This window comes from Vicugna pacos, chromosome 1, assembly GCF_048564905.1.
Source record: "Vicugna pacos chromosome 1, VicPac4, whole genome shotgun sequence".
NCBI classification, from domain to species: domain Eukaryota; kingdom Metazoa; phylum Chordata; class Mammalia; order Artiodactyla; family Camelidae; genus Vicugna; species Vicugna pacos.
Window position 1 is genome coordinate 75,679,596 of NC_132987.1, and position 20,611 is coordinate 75,700,206.

Sequence of the window (20,611 nt, forward strand, 5' to 3'; positions counted from 1 at the left end):
CGTGGTGTGTTATGGGAATTCCAATATATTTTAGATGAGAGATGTTGACTGTGAAGGAATTCACTGCCATACTCACTTGTAAAGTTGGAGGAACTCTGGTCCAAAGGAGGGGATTGCCCTCCATCCACTGGCCTCAGTGCAGCTCAGGTGGAGAGCTGACTGAGTGAGTGAATGCAGCCTAGCAGTTTGAGGGGCCTGAGCACAGCTTTAATAGAGGGCCCACTCCTGGGAAAGGGACTGTCAGGACTTGGTGCTTGGCCCCCTGGCTTGTTTGTAAAAGCCCCTTGTGATGTGCTGATTCTCATGACCTCCTCCTGGAACTTGAGCACTTTTAGCATCTCCGCCATCTCTTCTTGTGTAGACTGCAGGGATCTCTCTTTCTTCAGTTCTCAGACGAGAAAATTGATTTCCTTCCCCATACTCAGTTTGACCATCATCAACTTTCTGTAAGTGTCAGCGAGGCTGGGTATATTTGCTGGCTCCTTCTCTAGCCTGGCCTTCTTTAAAGTTGTCTCCATCTTGGCACATTCCTTTTTAGCCCATACAAAGCTGGTCGATGAGGTGACATTTCTCATCAATCTGTGCAGCCAGTGTTTTTGCCAGTTGCTTTTCATGTCCTCCATTAAGTTGACTTCTAACAGACTGAATAAGTCTGGAAGTAAATAAAACACCCAGCAATAAGGTGAGGACAGGCAGACTCAACGCTGTCTCCCAGTGGAGACTCCGGAACACGAACTGAGAACACAGGCCATTGGGCAGCAGCAAAACTAGGACCACACTCAGCTTCCTAAGGATCAGCCCAAAGCCAAGCTCCACAGAGGATGGCAGCCCCTCCATTGCACTGACCCACCACAGGGCTCTGCCCAGTTACCGTGGAGCCACCAGCCACAACAAGCCCCAGGGGACTCCCCGACATTCTACCTGGAACCCAACCAGCAACTGACATCCTGGATTGGTCAATTATCTGGTCAGTGTTGGTGGGGAGGAGGGGGGTTGTCAGAGGAGAGGGTTGTAACTAAAATGTCATTTTCTCCATTATTAAAGACAAAGGGAAAAATTTTGAAAGAGGCCAAACAAAAGACCAAGTGTAAGATTTACAGTGGCCTTCTCAGAAACCATGCAAACAAGAAGAGAGTGGAGTAAAATATTTAAAATATTGAAAGAAAGTAAACAAATAAACTTGGAATTCTATATCCAGTGAAATTATCTTCCAAAACTGAAAGAGAAATAAAAAGAATATGAAAGTGAATACATGTATGTATAATTACGACTGAAACATTATTCTGTACATCAGAAATTGACATGACATTGTAAACTGGCTATACTTGAATAAAAAAGAATGCCAAAATGAAGGAGAAATAAAGACTTTCTCAGAAAAGTAAAACTGAAGTTCATCAGGAGCACATCTGTCCCCCCAGATATGATAAAGAGTTCTTAAGGGAGAAGGAAAATGACACAGGACATGGATTCAGACGTACGTAAGTAAAGGAAGAGCACAGGAAAAACGAAGAAGTAAATCAGGTAAAATAAAATCCAGCTTTTTTATTGTTAATTTATCTAAAAGGTAACTTTTGTTTGAAGTATTGGGTGGTACAGCATATGGATAAATGAAATGAAAGACGTCTGTATTACAAGGGATGTAAGGAAGGAACTGGGAGTACGGTTATGAAGTATCTGCACGGCACGTGAAGTGGTAACTGAGCTATCAGAAGATGGATTTAGATTAGTTTAAAGTGTGTATTGCAAAGTCTAGAGCAGTCACTAAAAAGACTGAGACAGAAGTGCAATTTATGTGCTACGAAAAGAAATAAAATAGAACTGTAAAAAATGCTCTATTAAAACCGAAAAGGCAGGGGGAAAGAAGCAAAGAAAGTGCAACAAATAGAAAACAATTTCAAACTTGGTGGGAATTAATCCAACTAACACTCTGACTGTCAGCAGTATAAATATACCAATTGAAATACAAAACTTATGAGAGTGGATAAATTTTTAAAGTCCTAACTGTATACAACTATATGTTATCTATAAGAAATCTATTTTAACATAAATGGATTCCAGTAGGTTAAAAGTAAAGGAACTGGGGAAGATATACTATGATAACACTAGGCAAAGGAAAGTATAGAGTAGCCATATTAATTTCACACAAAGCCAAGGAAAGTTAAGAACAAGGAAAATCATCAGGGATAGAGAAACATTACATATTGATAAAGGCATCAGGTCTCAGTAAGACAATGATCCTTAACATGTATACACCTAACAAGGGATAATTAGAATGTATGGTAACAAAATTTGCTAGAATTGAAAAGATAAGTCAACAAATACATGATTATAGTTAATGGCTTCAAGGCTCCTCTTTCGGTGACTGACAGACCAAGCAGGCAGATAATCAGGAAGAACAAAGTTGCCCTGAAGAGCACTCTCAGTCAACTCAGTCTAGTTATGACGACACCTATGATGTATTTCATGTAGCGACAGCAGCGTATCCTTCACAGACTCATGTGGAAATTCAGAAAACCACACTGTAGGTCATAAAACACATCTCAACAAATTTGAAAGAATAGAAATCACACAGAATACACTCTCAGATCACAATGGAATTAAATCAAAATTAAATACTAGATATCAGCAACAGAAAGTTGGAAAATTCTTAAATTTGGAGATAAAATGACACACTTTTACATAATACTAGGTCAAAAAAGTCTCAAAATAAATTTAACAAACTTTGTACTAAATAAAAATTTAAATACAGTTTATCAAAATTTATGAGAGCAGTGAATGCACATTGTGCTTAAAGGGAAATTTGTATTAAATGCATATATGAGAAAAGAAAACTCTGAATCAATAATCTCAGCTTACACCTATGGAAACTAGATAAAGAAGAACAATTTAGGTCTAAAGCAAGCATAAAAAATAATAAAAATCAGAGCAGAAAACAATGAAATTGAAAGCAGGAAATCAATAGAGAAAATCAATGAAACTTAACCTAGTTATTTGAAAAGAATTGATAAATTGGTTATCTGAAATAAAATTAATAAAACTGCAGCCAAGCTGAATAATAAAAAAGAGAGAAGACACAAGTTAAGACTATTGTAAATGAAAAAGAGGGTCATCACTATGGGTCCTGTAGACATTAAAGGATAATAAAGGAATACTGTAAAAAAAACAAAACAAAAACTACATTCCCATAAATACTATAACCTAGATGAAAAGGATCAATTCCTTAAAAGACACAAACTACCAAAACTCACATAAGGAAAAACAGGTTATCTGCATAGTCCAATACCTACTAAATACATTGAATTAATAATTAGTAACATTCCATAATGGTAGAGCATAGGCCCATATCCTTTTACTGGAAAATTCTACCAAACTCTTAAGAAAGGAAATGATACCAGTTCTTCAGATTAAAATGTTTACTACTTGTTCCTTATGAGGATTCGATTACAGAAAGTGCCTACCACCCAGTGACTGCTACAATGCACAATTACAGTTAGCAAATATTTTCATTTCTTACTTTAGTAATTTCGAAATAACTCAGAAGGCATTTTACAGAGTTAAAATTCAATTTACATTTAACAAATTTGAAGGAAAGTGTACTTGATTTATTCTTTGTCTTGTAATAGAAATATAGGGATTTTCAGAAGATACACCAGTGTACAAAACATAAGAGCATCCAAATGATTTTAAAGCAATAAAGTGGTCAGGGAATATACTATGTTTATTTAACTTAAGAGAGCAAAAGTTAAAATACACTGATCTCAGTTTTCTACAGAAGGTAGATTCCAATTTTTAAAATATATGTGAACTGTAAGTGCTTTGTATTCATAGGTAGTTTAATATATTAATTACATCTAAATTTGGAGGTTATTTGTGTCTTGCATGTTTGGTTCAGTGGTGGCCAATTTAGTATATTTAGGATGTAAAAATATTTGTTACATTATCCATGAAAGATTACAATTTCAACCTTAAATTTTCAAAGATTCAGAGGGCCTTTGATGTATTTCTTGGTAGAGATTACTTCGAGTTAATTAGTTTAGCCCAGCTTGGGCACAAACAATTTACTAGGCAAGCAGAGTTTTGAAGTCTCTCTGGATACATGAGTTGATGCATTATTCTCTCAGTTAGAGTGTAGAAAGTAGTTTTATATCAGTTTCAATGCTTCCTCTGGTGACTGTAAGTCAGATTTGATTTATATAGTGCAGTAATATTGAGAATATATTTTTAGAAAACATGTATTATCCTTTTACACATGTATTCTACTAGCCCAGTATATACTAACATTAACAACCTGAATGTTTGACAGGAATTATAAACATACACATCACCATTGATGCTCAGAATACCCTAATAACTTACATAAACACACTTTTAACCTTAAGTGAAATGTATGGGTTCAACAAGTTACTTGAGAAATAGGCTTATATTCACAGGCTTTAACTTTTCTCTCTAAACTGAACTTATTCATTCCCAATTTAATTCATTATTCGTTCTTGAGGAGGCAACATAAATGTAATAAACAGAACAAAGTGTGTCCATGTTAAAATAACCCTCCTTCATTGTTTCAAATAATTAGCAATTCTTGGTAATCAATATGAAGTGGACCCAAGAATTCTGGGGGGACATATTTACATAATTTTTATTAGAAAAAAATGATACATCATTTGCCATTGCAGAGAGCATCTGAAGACCACTACTAGTTGCTAGATTCGCCTTTCAATGCTATGGCAACAGTATCCCAGCAGGGTACCACAGGACAGAGTCATATGACTAGTCACAATGGACTTCATGTCCTTGGAGTTGCAATACCAAAATGGACATTTTTTTATACCAAAGACTTTGAGTTCTGACAAGCATCTGTGAGGCTTTTCTGCTCCATCTCACTCTTGTCTCTATTACTATACCACAGCTTTATCTAGAATAAGAAAATATGGTTGGGATTTTACAAATCAGGTTTAATTAACTGTATGGAGAACAGAAATCATCAGGTGTTTGGATGTATGTAAATATGTATTCTATATATATTCAATAAATATATTCATATATATATCAAGCTCCTTCTTAACCTCAGGTTTTCACTTACTCAACAAAATAGTATTTGTATGTAAGAAAATATTTGTATTAACAAACATCTCAAAGATTTTAACTTGTGAAAGTGTCAACAGTGTGCATAAAAATGAAAAAAATTCATTCTGATGTTTGCTTTCTATGACACAATGTAAAATATTGACATGAATAGAAATCAACGTTGAAAATAGAAACACTCTAAGAAAAGGGCATTTAAATTACTGATAGGTACTATTTTCTTTATAACATATTATCACTTAAAAAGCAATAAAAGTTTACATGAAAGATGGATGGGCAGTTAAGTTAAAGAGCACTGGTTCAAAGCTTGAAAAAAAGCTAAGAGACTCAAACATACTATTTGATTAAGTACTGGCTCTTGTTACTCAGGAGTCTGCCAAAAAGTTTGAATCTTATCCAAAGCAGTCTATTACGTTCATTTGTTTTAAAACCCTCAAAGCAAGGGAGACATAAAATACACATGCACTGTATAAAAACTGAAAAGCAGCAATTAATTTGGAACAAATGTCCACCTCACGTGATAAAATAAAGCCCTAAAAAGAGCCTAGTGACAGCTTCTAGGTGTTATATTTTCCCCCAAGGCGTAAAATTGTTTTTAAGTCTTTTGTTGAGTATTTAAAGTTTTCAGACTCAAGAAAAATGTTCCTTTCAAACTTTGAACATTAAATTTACATAAGGTATGTTCACCCACTATGTGCCATGTGCACACTACGTTCACTCAATGCATATCCAATTAATGTCAAGAACACCTATAATGTAAGCTCCAACAATAGTTTTAACTTTCTCAACAGAATTTGAGACTTTTCTCAACAGAATATAATATTTTCTGTTAGTCTAACATCGACTTAAGTACTTTCTACATTTCAAAGTTATGTGGCTTAATCACCATATAGAGTAAATTTCGTGGCATGATAATCAAAGTTACAATACCAAGGTGAAGGTAATGTGTTACTAATTAAAAATCACTTTTACTTAAAAATAATCACTTAGTTTAGAATAATCAGAAAATACAAGATAGAAGAAGAAAATTTAAATGCCCATAATATTCACCCAGAGATAACCATTTTGAGGACACTGATATAAATCTTCCCAGAGGAAAATGTGTTCTTGACTTGAATCTTTTTAAAAAATTTCAATATATTGCAGTGGAGGCATTTCACATGGGAGAGTTAAAGCAATTATTATTTAGAACTTTTATTTTATTTTCTATTAAGATAATTTAGGTAAAATAGGTACAGGGTCCCTGATGATATTAGAAACTCAGCACATTGAAGGGGCATAATAAATTATTAAGTATACAGGTATATCAATATTTTTATGGTAGATCCCACTTGACTTTGGGATACAGGAGAGGCACTGGAGATAGCCTTTCAGTTAGGCAGTTAGGGTATTATGCATAGGTCTAACCTAACTATATAAGAAGCCAACATCAAAAATATTAATCAAATAACAGCCAACTCGCTGAAGACCCACTATGTGCCATGTGCACACTATTAATCCTGTGCATGAGATGATTATAACTATCCTAATTTTATATGTGAGGAATGAAAAGCCCAGAGAGAATAAAAACATTCAGGGACAAAAGAAAATGCGTGACGGAGCTAAGAGCTGGTCACACATACCCAACACAAAAGCTTATCTTCTTAACCAATCAGCACTACTGACTTATGATTATAGCTGAGGATTCCAGGTGCAAATAATGGTAGATTGATTCAATCCCATCTCCTGGACTCTGAGATAAATCCTGTACCACCTGGACTTATCTATATGTAACTAGTAAGAAGTAAAACTTTTACAACTATTACTTTTACTTAAAAAGGCATACTATGGTATAACTTGAATAATATGACTCATAGCATTGTCACACTTATCAACAGATACCAGCTGCCAGTCAAATCACTGAGAACTATAGGAGGTTAAGACAAAAATGAAAGAAATGTTCAAACATTCAATTTGCTGTATTAATGTAAATTATATTTTCTTTTTCTCAAGGGAAAGGGGGAATGGTACAGTTGGTAGGTCCAATTAAAAATGAAATAGCATTCTGAGTTTCCTAAAAACATACTTTAAAAATTGATTATGGTGTTGTCATTTTTTTACTTATCTCACTGTAAAACTTCCAACCATATCAAACACAAAACTTACTGTATATGCACAATCCGCCACAGGAAGAAAATGATGAGAGTAAGTCACGTTACAGGTGTCCTGTGGGTGCCAGGGAAATGGCGTCAGATCAGATTGCGCAAATGCTAGAAGAAGTTTGTAAGTCTGAACTCCAATTCAGTGATTCTCAACTGCAAGTAGCTTTAAAAATATATCATTAAAAAGATACCACCATATACTCATTAAATTATGATCTTTGTTAAGCTGATCCAGCAAGCACTGGCAGTCTTTGACACCTCCCAGGTGTAACAGCTTTCTCTACCAGGTGATTCTAGTGAGCATGAAACCATGAGAAATTCCATTCCTAAGAAGCAGTGTCTCACCACCCATTAGTTCCTCTTCCTTGATACTCCCACCAACGCACCAGTATCATAAACTAAGTCCTTTTTAATACAGATTTATTGAGATATAACTGACATACATAACATTGTATAAGTGTAAAGTGTACCACACGTTGATTTGATACATCTATATATTACAAAATGATTATTACCATAGCATTAGCTAACACCTCTATCATGTCAAACAATTAGTATTACTTTTTTTGTGTGATGAAAACGTTTAGGATTTAGTCTTAGAAACTTTCATGTATATAATACAGCATTGTTAATTATAATCACAAGAAACCCAATTGTACTCTCCTTCAAGTCTTTGGATTCTATAAGCTGTATTAATTTTTAAAATAATATCCATCTTTTAATTTTCTTTCTGGAGTAAGTTTTCTGATTCTCACAACTGAAAGAGCATCTCCTACTAGATGACCTTCAGAAGAATGCTTACATTTTAACAGTTTTCATAGATTAATCTGTCAGCCAGCCTTGGTTTTGTTCATTTCTGTTTTTTTTAGTTCCTTAAATCCTGGTTCTCTGATGTCCTAAATTCCTACTCAAGTTCATCCCAATGCTTTAGTCAGCATTTACAGAAATTGGGCAAACAAGATTGGCATTCTCTTCCTCCCTGCCTCATGCATGCATTCATTCATTCTCTCCATTGACTTATAACCATCACCATTCAGAACACACTCCCTCATACCTAAAATCCAGATGTAGCTGATTGCTTGCTGTCCTAGAAATGCCTCTTGGCCCACTGGCATTTTATTTTTACCATTAAATAATGCTTCTCAGAGCTAGCTGGTACTTTGGTTGTTAATCCATATGAACTTGGCTTCTGGTTTCCTCATCTCATTTTTGGCCACTAGGTCAAACCTCTGAGCAGAAAGCAGAGAGACTGGTGGCTCATGTAACCACAGATGTGAAATAACTAACAACACCCTAAGTGGCTGCCACTAGGAATGATGTTTTAATCAAGGTCCCCACCCCAATGAGGAAATAGATTTTCAGCTGCGATTCTATGTCAAAAAAATATTGTGCCCCCATTATATGAACTTACAATAACCCTCCAAACACCATGGTTCTTATAAAGTAATGATCAAAGCAAAGGGAACACACTGTAGCAGTTAGCACTCAGGTAGTAGAGAAAGACCTAGAACTTTACCACCTCGCAACCAGCACCAACTGACAAAGCTACCTATTTACAGAGCTTCCAAGAGAAGAACCACAGCTTTCACAGAAATTAAATGATTAATACTCAGAACAGACTGTACTTCAAGCAAGTCCAGAAGTGAACATAAAAACACTCAGTCTAGAAATAGGACTCTTAAATTAGAAACTAGTATTTCTGGAACACATAGGAAGATTGCTTGAAAGTCTGAATAAGAAATCCAGAACAGAAACCTTTCTCCTGAGCTCACTGGAGATGGTTTATCTCTTCTTTAAGATGAAATAGGAAGTAACCAGTCCACTGTTTACACTTTGTAGCTCATAATTATGTAAAGTTAACTGTACAACAGTATAGGATGAGCTTTATCTATTTCTACAAAAAGCCTTTCCTATTTTCAGTAAGCCTGTATAAAAACAAACAAACAAAAAACATGGCTGGTCTTGTTACAATAACTAGGAGCCTGGACAAGGTGCCTTATCTCTACCTCTTACATGCATGATTCTAGTGGTCAGAGTGAAATAACTAAATCCGGGAGCAGATCCATTTCATATTTGTTTGTGTCTGGCATCCTCATTTGATCTATAAATAACACACACAAATAATTTATATACATACACACACACACACATATGGAAAATCACTTGCATTGTATACTGCCCAATCCACATAAAGGAAAGAAGTAAAATATAAATAGAGAGACTTAACCTGGTGACAACTTCTAATCCATACCTGTATCCATACAATCCAGTAGTCAAAACTGCAGAAACACATGAGTACTCATCTTTAATTTCTGAAAAATTCCTAAATGGCATCAACTTAACTGCGACACAGGGAACAATACCAAAATCCAAGGAGTGACTGTTTCACAAGAGCCCCAGGAGACTGGCTGCTGTGGAATTTTGACACAGTTCTAATTTGGTTTCCCTTCAAAGGAGAGTTCCAATCTTTTCTTCAAATAATTGAGCAAAGCAGTCCCCAGAAAAGCATTCATGTACCCACGGAGGACACAAACTGTTTTTCTCATTATTCTATAATTTATTGATTTTAGAAAACAGTTCATTCGTCTTAAATGACCCACATTCCTCAATTTGTGGAAACAGCTTGATTAGCTACTTCTTAAACACAAATTTAACAAAGCTTGCTCTTCCTAGTCTTGTACTGGTGCTTACATCACTTATTTACTCTGAAGCATTATTAATAAACATTTGTTAAACTTTACTATTTATTTCAAACAGCTTGCATTTTATAATGCATTTGAGATGATTTATAACAAGATTGCTCAAATGCTAATTGATCAGTTACAGTAATCCCCAGAGATATCCTACTCTGAGAGTGTGAAAGACTTCCTCATTTTAAATGACTGTAAAGTGACAGTGATGAATAAATTGGTAGAGGGGAACATCCATCATGTGAGCAGTGGTTATAGAGAGTTTGGGAGCTTGAGATCCTGAAAACTGAATACAAATAAAAAGAGATAGGGGTTTAGGAAAAACAAAACTAACATTCAAAGCCAAAATAAAGTGGGGCACTAACACTTGAAATCATGAGCAAAAACCCAGGAGAGAGGAAGCTTAAAAATTTTCAGTGTTGGGAGGTTGCTGGTAAATATCAAAAGTAGAGTGGGATATTCTTCTCTTTCTGTTCATCATAACAAATTTATCACATTCATTACGCCTCTGGTAGCTTTTCCCTTAGCTCTTTTTATAAAACTTTTTCCTAACTACTATTTTTAGAAGAAAGGAAAAATCACTAATAATTCAATTTCCTGATTAAATCTCTATAACTGTTTTAGCAGATATACTACCAGTAGTCTTTTGCTCATTTTATACCTCTCCTCATTATTTTGATACACAGGTAATATACAATCATCATAGAAAAACAGAAGACAGAAATAATAAAAACAGAAGTTAGCAAAGCAATCTGGAAACCCCAAATCAAGGTTTAATCATTGTTAACAAACTGGTATATATTTTTCTACGACAAAATGACCTTGGAATAAGATCAAACACCCATGTTATTTGAATCTTGATTGGGAGTATGAAAAACATGAACCGACTTTTATACTGAGCCATTGAGATTGCACTTTCATTGCCCCACTTATGGGAAATACACAGCTGCCACACTCATATGATTTCAGCTGAGGCCAAAAGATCAGGCTGCAGCCCTGTACAAGAGTAGCCTTTACCTTTCAGTGCGATGGACAGCTCCACTGTCAGTCATCCTGGGATAATTCTAACAACCTTCTCCCTCCCACAAAGGGATGGGTGGGTAAGAGGATTCAAAAGATGGGATTCAGATCAGGGTAAATAAACTTTTCTTCTCTCTTTGAAAAGATTGATAAATACCAGATCTATCTTGCTTTCAAACTCTAACAATAAAATTTATGTAAAGCATTAAACATTTGAGTTTATGTTTTTAAATTACCCCAAAAGTCTAAGCCAAATATATAAACTCTAAGAATATGAATATTTTATCCAAAATCTTTAAAAACTATGAAATATTTCTTAGTATTTTCTCCCTTTCTCTCTTTGAACTGCCCAAAGTGTTAGTTATATCATGACCATTACTTTGTAAGATCCCTAGTATTTGCACTGTTTTGTAACCATAATTCCCTAAGACTGAGAAGAAAATGTAAATATATATAGTTATTAATTATAATAAAATATGCAAATGCATACTAACAATTTTTAAAATTTCATTAAAATCTTGTTTCCTATAAAATAAATTTTTAAAATTGACTCAAAATGTAATAGCTAGACAAGTAGCATAATTAAAATGTGTTACTGATATTAAACATATATTTACCAAACAAAAAAGAACAAGTAAGATGCACTTTTACTGAATACTTCTTTCAAAATCTTAGGAAATTGATAATTTCCACATTATAAAATATTTTAGAGCAGGAAAAATATGGTACACTTTACAACTCACTTCATGAACCTACTGAAATGAACCTAATGCATCTAGCTCATAAAATATTGTTACATTTACCAAAAAAAAGACTCACAGATGAATGAATGCAAGCACATAACACTAAGCATTCAAATTAAATAATATAATGAAAGACTAATCTATACCATCAAGTAAAAAATATCCTTACATGTTATTGGTTTAATATTAGAAATTGATTTCATGTACTATATATATATTACATTAGTAGTAGAAAACCAGGATCTCAATAGATGTAGAAAAGGTTTATGTAGTTTGACATCATTCTTAATATCAAAACCAACTAATACTCTAAAAATTAAAAATAATTTAAAGTAATAATAGTACAACATTTTTCTTTATTTTTTTATTTTCCATTGGTATCAGTTTTTTTTAACATTTTTTATTGATTTATAATCACTTTACAATGTTGTGTCAAATTCCAGTGTCCAGCACAATTTTTCAGTCATTCATGGACATATACACACTCATTGTCACATTTTTTTCTCTGTGAGCTACCATAAGATTTTGTGTATATTTCCCTGTGCTATACAGTGTAATCTCGCTTATCTATTCTACAATTTTGAAATCCCAGTCTATCCCTTCCCACCCTCCACCCCCCTGGCAACCACAAGTCTGTATTCTATGTCTATGAGTCTATTTCTGTCCTGAATTTATGCTTTGTTTTTGTTTGTTTGTTTGTTTGTTTTTGTTTTTTAGATTCCACATATGAGCGATCTCATATGGTATTTTTCTTTCTCTTTCTGGCTTACTTCACTTAGAATGACATTCTCCAGGAGCACCCTTGTTGCTGCAAATGGCGTTACGTTGTCGGTTTTCATGGCTGAGTAGTATTCCATTGTATAAATATACCACACCTTCTTTATCCAGTCACCTGTTGATGGACATTTAGGCTGTTTCCATGTTTTGGCTATTGTAAATAGTGCTGCTATGAACATTGGGGTGCAGGTATCATCCTGAAGTAGGGTTCCTTCTGGATACAAGCCCAGGAGTAGGATTCCTGGGTCATACAGTAAGTCTATTCCTAGTCTTTTGAGGAATCTCCACACTGTTTTCTTATATAGACCAATGGAACAGAACAGAGAGCCCAGAAAAGAACCCACAAACTTTTGGTCAACTCATCTTCGACAAAGGAGGCAAGAATATACAATGGAATAAAGACAGTCTCTTCAGCAAATGGTGTTGGGAAAATTGGACTGGACAGCAGCATGTAAAACAATGAAGCTAGAACACTCTCTTACACCATACACAAAAATCAACTCAAAATGGATCAAAGACTTAAACATAAGACAAGATACAATAAACCTCCTAGAGGAAAACATAGGCAAAACATTATCTGACATACATCTCAAACATTTTCTCCTAGAAGAAATAAAAGCAAGAATAAACAAATGGGACGTAATGAAACTTACAAGCTCCTGCATAGCAAAGGAAACCATAAGTAAAACAAAAAGACAACCTACGGAATGGGAGAAAAGTTTTGCAAATGAAACCGACAAAGGCTTGATCTCCAGAATATATAAGCAGCTCATACGACTCAATAAGAAAAAAATAAACAACCCAATCCAAAAATGGGCAGAAGACCTGAACAAGCAATTCTCCAAGGAAGACATACAAATGATCAAAAGGCACATGAAAAAATGCTCAGTACAACATTTTTAGAGTACAGCAGAAATTACTCACCATTTGTAGAACAGCTTCTGGCATACCATGGGGCTCATAAAAACCAGAATGTCCTAAAAGACAAAATGCAACAATTAATAAGATGGTTTTATTCAGGTCACTGACATAGGGAGATATTAATTAATCAGAAATGTCTTGAAGAAATGTAAGGGATCTGGGATTAGATAAACACAAGTAGACAACTGAGTCATGTGTGAGTCTTACGAGCATCACAACAAAGATTAGATATAGGTCTTATCTGAGACGTTCAGGAAAGGGAGAGCTGAGTCTTACACCATGCAAGAGCAGGACAACCTTTGGTCATCAGATGTTTCCTGGAACGCATAAGGGGGGAAAATTTCTTAACCATTCATGTTCTCTTGGAGCAGATGGCTTGGATGGAGCTCAACATTGCCAGTGTCTTACCAGAAACATCAAGTGATTATGCAACTGAAGTTATCCACCATGAGCTTGGTATTATCAGATTCACTGAATCTTGTAGTCAGACAGGCACAGTGGCCACTGTATACTGCAAATGGTATATTTTGTACTGGGCCCAAGAAGCTCCAAAAAGCATAAGTAAATTATATATACTGGTGACTCAAACTCTCATATTACCTACTTCTATTGTACCTATGCTTCTTCCATAAACTATAACTTTATGAAGAAATTCATGTTAAAAACTGACCCCCAAAAAGGAGAAAACCAGAGAAATGGCTAACATATAGATGCACTGTGATGTCAGCTGTTGTAAATCTCATTATGAACTTAATTAGGGGTTGCCTTAATGACAGGTATGAGAATATAGTCTTCCAGTGGGCAGACTTAATTATCACAAGGAGAAAAGGTACAGTGCATATGTCTACTAGTGAGTGTGTACTCAGAAGAAATTCTAAAGGAAATATTTTAGATGGAGAGAATAACTCATCCAATGGATGTCATTTTATTTCTCCATCATCATCTGGTTCTGGTATAAAGAAGAGAAAAACTCTGAAGATACAGATGAAGAATGTATATGGACCCAATGCCTTTAGCTCCCTCTTACTTCAAATCCTTGATTAGCTAATGACACTGTAGAATGCCTTGCATGCTACCCAAGAGACTGATGCCAAGAATTGCTCTAGCATCATTCCTTAAATACACAGCAATTTTCTGTGTGTGGAAGGTGAAGGATATTGGAACATTTCCTAGAGGGAACGGTCATTTTTTTCTGTTTGCATTGAATCATACCATGGATATGAGTTTGTGTTCCTGTCCACAATATCACTGATAGTACAGCTAACCAAGGGCTTACAGAATAATAGCTCATCTATTAACATGGCATTCCATACACTATTGCTGCAGAGCACTGCACACATTTTAAAGAATACTAGGGGCAATAATGGGTGCACAGCATGGGATATATCAGTCCTCTATAACCCACTGCTTAGAAGCAGTTGACCAAACTGTACAGTGGAATGATCTGTTAAAGGCTCAGGTAATGTACCAGATTAGGGATGACACTCCCCAGAGTTCAGGATACAGTATATACATTGAATTACCAGTTGATAGATGGTACTTTGCCCTCTGTAGATTGAATACATGGATCTGAGAACCAAAAGGTGGAAGTAACTTGAAGAAAGCAAGAATATACAATGGAGAAAAGACAGTCACTTCAGCAAGTGGTGTTGGGGAAATTGGACAGCCACATGTAAATCAATGAAGTTAGAACACTCCCTCACACCACACATAAAAATAAACTCAAAAAGGCTTAAAGACTTAAGACAAGACACGTAAGTCTCCTAGAAGAAAACATGGGCAAAACATTCCCTGACATAAATCTTAGGAATGTTCTTCTAGGACTCTTTAACTTTCACTTTCAGTGAACTGATTACAGAATTTGTCTTTTCATTCCCATGACCTGAGGATCCGGTTGGTTAGAAGTGCTGGTTTCCAGCAGAAGCAATTCAGCTAGGAGATAGAGCAAGGGCCCCGTTGAACCTGAAGTTGCAACTAGCCCCTAGTCTCTCTGGCCTCTCCATGCCCCTGACACCAGCTGTACTAACAGGAAGACAGGGTAATTACTTCCAGTCGTCCTTAAGAGTGAGGGCAACTCCTGTGCAATGGGAGTAGGGACGACTAGGCCTGGAAGACAGGGGCTTCACGGAGAATTTCTTGGTGTGTCTGTGCCCAGTGATAACAGTAAGTGGGCAGATGCAGTGAGCATGACCCAAGAAGGCAAGATAATTAAGGATTTAAACTCCTGGGGATAGTCTAGGTCACGCCAAAAGCCAGCAAACAAGCAACCCAGACTAGCTGTAGTGCTGGTCTAAGGTGAGAGAAACAGAGAATGTGTGGTGGAGAAGGTAAAATAATAAGTCCCCACTATAATATTAGGACCAGCTACAGAAACAGGGATTATTCTGTTGCATTTCAACTCTCTTTCCAGCTGTCACTCTGCTGGCAACACTGGTGTTTTTCCTGCTAGAATGCACTTTTTTCTGTATGCTCACATAATTCACTCCTATACTCCGTTCAAATATGCTCAAATGTTACCTTGTCAATGGTACCTTCCTCATTATCTAAAATTACACTTTTCCATGTTTTATAGACTTTCTATCACTTTTCCCTACTGTACACTACACTTATCAATTTCAAAAATTATTTACATATTTATGAATGTATGCATTAAATGCTTATTAATGCATTTTTTGTCTGTCTCTCTCCTTGAAAATAAAATTCACAGAAGACAATTCTGTGTTTTCACTATTATATCCCCATCACCTGGCAGAGTACCTGGCTTATAGCAAATGTTTAATAAATATTTGTTACATAAATAAATTAGTTTCCTCTCTTTTCTTGACTGATGACTCCTGAATCTACATCTTTAATCTATACATCCAAATTTATCTCTTGCTCCATATTTTTGGGTTACAAGAGGCCATGGATAACCCTGCGTATAAGCAGAGTTTGCAAGTATCTTATAGCTTCATTTTAGTAGGGACGGGAAGTCTCTTTCTTCATGCCAAAGCACACCCCTCTTAGCTTGATCACTGATATTTCACATTCCTTACAGAGAGTAATGATAAGGCTGCAATGTAAATAATCTTGAGAAAATTAGATATTTATACAAATATACTCAAACTGTAGTGAAAAGGCTTATATTAGATGAAATAAAAGGTGGGAAGCATAGAGACTCTTGAATGGCAGAGGCCGCAATAAAGGGTGAGAAAGAACATTTAAAAGTGAGGACTGGACATTGGGAAACAAATCTAACTGTAAAATTTTCAGGAAGCCTATGTAGCTTTCTCAAGCTTACCACTCTTGCCCTAAAGTTTTATTATTTCACATCTGTATTACTGGATATTCCTCTAAAATTATTATTTCACCTGATTTCCTGGTTTCAGTCAATGGGACTATCATTTTTCTATCCTTCCTAGCCAGAATCCTCTCTTGTCACTGGCCACCATTACAATCAGTCATCCAGTGTTGTTAATTCTTATTGCTGGATTATCTTTAGCAGTGACATCAAGACTCTGTGTACAATAGACTAAACCTGTTCTGCCATTCACCATATAGAACTTATGTTTTAAACAAAATGAATTACTCTTTGCTTGACTGTCATCCATGTATTTCTTACTACTTTGCTCATGGAGCCTCTTCCACCAAAATGTCTATAAAATTAGTATTTATCACTAAACATCTATCTCAAATGTCAGCATCTTTCACCTTGGCAGACATCCAAGTGATGAGATTTCTTCCTTCCTTAAATTTCTTCCATAAAACTCCCTATTTGTATCACATTTCTTGACTCAGCTGACTTACATTATTTTATGTTAGTTTGTGCACTGCATTTTCCTTCATTACATGATAAGCTTCTAAATGACTAGGACATTAGATCCCCAACAAAGCTTAGCGCATCTGCTGAACAAGAATGAATAATGTCATTCCTTGACTTGTAGGAGCATAATTTAACTTCTACCTACTTCCTAAAAGGATTTCTGGATTCCATTGACTCCATGTTGTCTCTAATACAAATTTCACACTTTTCATCTCATCCTCAGATTTACTGACTCTCAGTAACTTGCTACACTTAATTAGTTCAAGTTTACCTTCCACTACAACTAAATTATGCCCTGTACCCTAATTACTTGAACATTCAAACAGTTAAAAGTTTCTTTGACACTTCATAGACAGAGAATGATGTACAGACAGAACTTAGTGACCTGAGACAAAACTGGAAAATGAAAATAAGGTTGTTCTCTCCACCTCTTGGGGTCTTTAAGATATCTTCTCTGCTTTTACCTTTTCCTCTCATGATTGTCATCCTTTTGTAGAGAACTCAAACCAACTACCAAAACACGTCTATATGTTCTTCCAGATCTAGGATGCACCACGCATAGACTACAATCTTTATATTTATTGCATATATTCTTCCTAAGGGAAATTTTATTATCTCAGCAATGGGCAAGGACTATCTTTCCAAGGACTGGTGGGTCTTTGATCCAGTCAGCTATGACTGGAATGTGGGGTTGTGGAGCTGAGGATGACAGTTCATTTTAAAAACAAGATTGTGAATAGGAAGGCAACACAAAACATTGACTACTTCATTTTTTTTCTAGGAAACTAATTGTAACTAGTAAATAATAATTTATACAGAAGTAGTCAGGTTAAACTTATTGGTTTCATTAGCCGTTTTGAAAAGAACTAAATGACCTCATTATGATTTTAATATCCCTATACAACTAGTAATCTAATCTTAAAATCATCAGTTTTAATGCTCATTTGGATACTGTATCAGTACATTTCCTTGGAAAAGCAGACATGAAGGTGAAATTAGTCATTCAAGAGATTTATTGGATGAAGTATTTGTGAAAAAGGAGGAAAGAGCAAGAGAGTTGGAAGAGCCCTCAGACCTCAGAGCAGGTTGACTCCTGTTGAAGAAAATAATAAGAAAGATTGGATAAGAAGAACCTTAGAATATAGTGCAGTTCTGAAGAAGCCTTGATGGTTTTCTTTGGCTTATCAGGAGCCCCGGAGCAAACTTCTCCCATTAGAAGAGTCACTGATTGGGCAGTGGTGGAATGACTGGAGTACCCCCACCAGGCACAGTCATTAGCTAGAAGGATCCTGAGGAGAGAGCAGCCTCAGCATGAACACTGCAGTGCAGGCTGTCAATTAACTCTATTCTTTTAGTAAGTTCTCTTGTCAAAGATCTGAACGGTGTACTCCTATGACTGCCTCAGTCACTGACTCCTACTGTTTGCTCCTATATCTTCTTTCCAACAGAATATAAACATCACACAATCAAGTAAAATATATACCTTTGTTCGTTCCTGCATATGCCTAATCCAATGTAGGAGACATAGTATTAATAAAAGGTTCTGTAGGTGTTAAAAGGTTATATTTAAGAGATACCTTGGTGTGGCAGTGGGTTATTTCCTCACAATGAAAGTAATTTCTTTATTTTTAAAATTCAATAAACATCAGAAACTTTCAGGTTCATCAAAATATTTAAGACCTACTTTGGTTTACATGAGTAATGAAAACATTCCGTACACCATATGTCCCTTTTAACAACCTGACTCCATAGATTAATTACAGCTAAATATTGAACATTGACTTTTCATAGTGTCTTTTATCATTTATTTCTTTGCGAGCAAGCTAGGATACTGAGATGTAGTGTTTCATTTAAGATTTACAGATGATAAAGATTGAGCCAAACAGAACGAAGGAAGAAGCTAATGACTTCTTCAAAATTACAAAATACATGAAAGGAAAAACTGAAATTAGGATTCACAAATGATGAACTTTTCATTTGCTACTCTCATTGATTTACACTGCTGCTGTCTTTCTTAAAAAAAAAGCGGTATCTCTATATAGAGAAAAATATTTAAAGATCAAAACACTAAGTGTTAATGCTCAAATGAATATCCACTGGTCATCTTCAGGGCATCAAGTTCTCCTGGATGGGAAAGTTGATATGCATGGATTACTTGGAAAATACAGGAGCTCTTGAACTATCTTAATAATAACTATTGTTTACTTATTGGCTTCCAAATACTCTGCTAAGCAATTCATAAATATTACCACATTCTTAAAATGACCTCTTCCCTATTTCATAGATGGGGAAACTGAGCTAGAGAAAAATTAATTGCCCAAGGACACAGAGCTAGTAAGTGGCAAAAGTGGCATTACAACCCAACCCTCCATGACTAAAAATGTTGCTTATTTACAACATCATGCTATCTTCTTACTCGGAGATCAACTTTTTAATTGAACAAACTTGGATTTCAAAGTAATTCTTGAAGAAATAAATCCAGTTTGACTATAGAAACAGAAGACCCAGTAGAACTAAGATGTTAGAGTCATTTCAGGCATTCTGACATTTCTAAGAGATTGAATGAAAGGAAAAGAAAATCTATATGTATTAAGTAATTAATATGTGCCAGATTTGGGTTGGTTTGTTTGCTTGTTTGTTTACTTATTTATAATTCTGATAACAACCTTATTCACATAGTTGGCATCTACTTTTTCCTATGCCCATCACTTCTCCCTTATTTGTTTAGGATCCACTATTTAGGGACCTGCCCCTTTTCTCACTTCAGGCATGGCACTCCAGGGGCTGTTGTCAATTACACTATTCCATCTGCCTGGATTTATATGTAGAAAATTGATGTAGGCCAGTTTAAAAAAAGCTCTACCCTGGGATGTTTCCAATTAGATCCAAGAAACACAGGTCTGTGTTTTTTAGTGGAAAAGCCATGAAGAGAAAGCTGATCAAAGTGAAAGGAAAATAAAGGGAAGCAAAGAAAGAAATCCAGGCAGTACTGGAGTCTCTGGTTCTGAGCATCCCCAAGTTTCATTCCTGTTCTTGATTCAGTTTGATTATATCAGCCAATGTATTATCTTAATTGCCAAAATACTTTTATTGGTTTTCAGTCACTTGCAACCAAAAGACTCTTAAGTATTTTGATAAAGCAAACAGGAATTTGGATGCTTAGTCCAACATCTCACTACCCAGTGAATGACAAACAGGCTGGAATCCAAGCCAGGCTACTTCTCAATTTAATCTCCTTCTTTCCTCATTTATTCCTGTTCTACAACAGGACATAAATGTGTTTGAGTCACTGACATACAACTAATAAGAATGGTTACATTCTTTTTCTCATTCAGCTAAACTTGTGAGCAAAAATTAAGTGCTAGACACGGTGTCTTTGTATACCAAGTCTACATTGTTTTTACCTTTTGGGAGTGAATATCACCTTAGTGGCTA

General features: G+C 35.4%; 1 long non-coding RNA gene across 4 annotated transcripts in view; it reads left to right on the plus strand.

The window, feature by feature from the left end:
* The first annotated feature begins 784 nt into the window (after positions 1-784).
* Positions 785-20,611, plus strand: part of LOC140697650 (uncharacterized) — a 43,997-nt gene continuing 24,170 nt past the window's right edge. For 3 of the 4 annotated variants that reach the window (XR_012074834.1, XR_012074830.1, XR_012074823.1), the window contains exons 1-2: positions 933-967; positions 1,045-1,521. This is a non-coding gene — a long non-coding RNA (uncharacterized lncRNA). Of the gene's footprint in view, positions 968-1,044; positions 1,522-20,611 lie in introns of all 4 variants that reach the window. The other variant, XR_012074826.1, reaches the window with a different exon arrangement.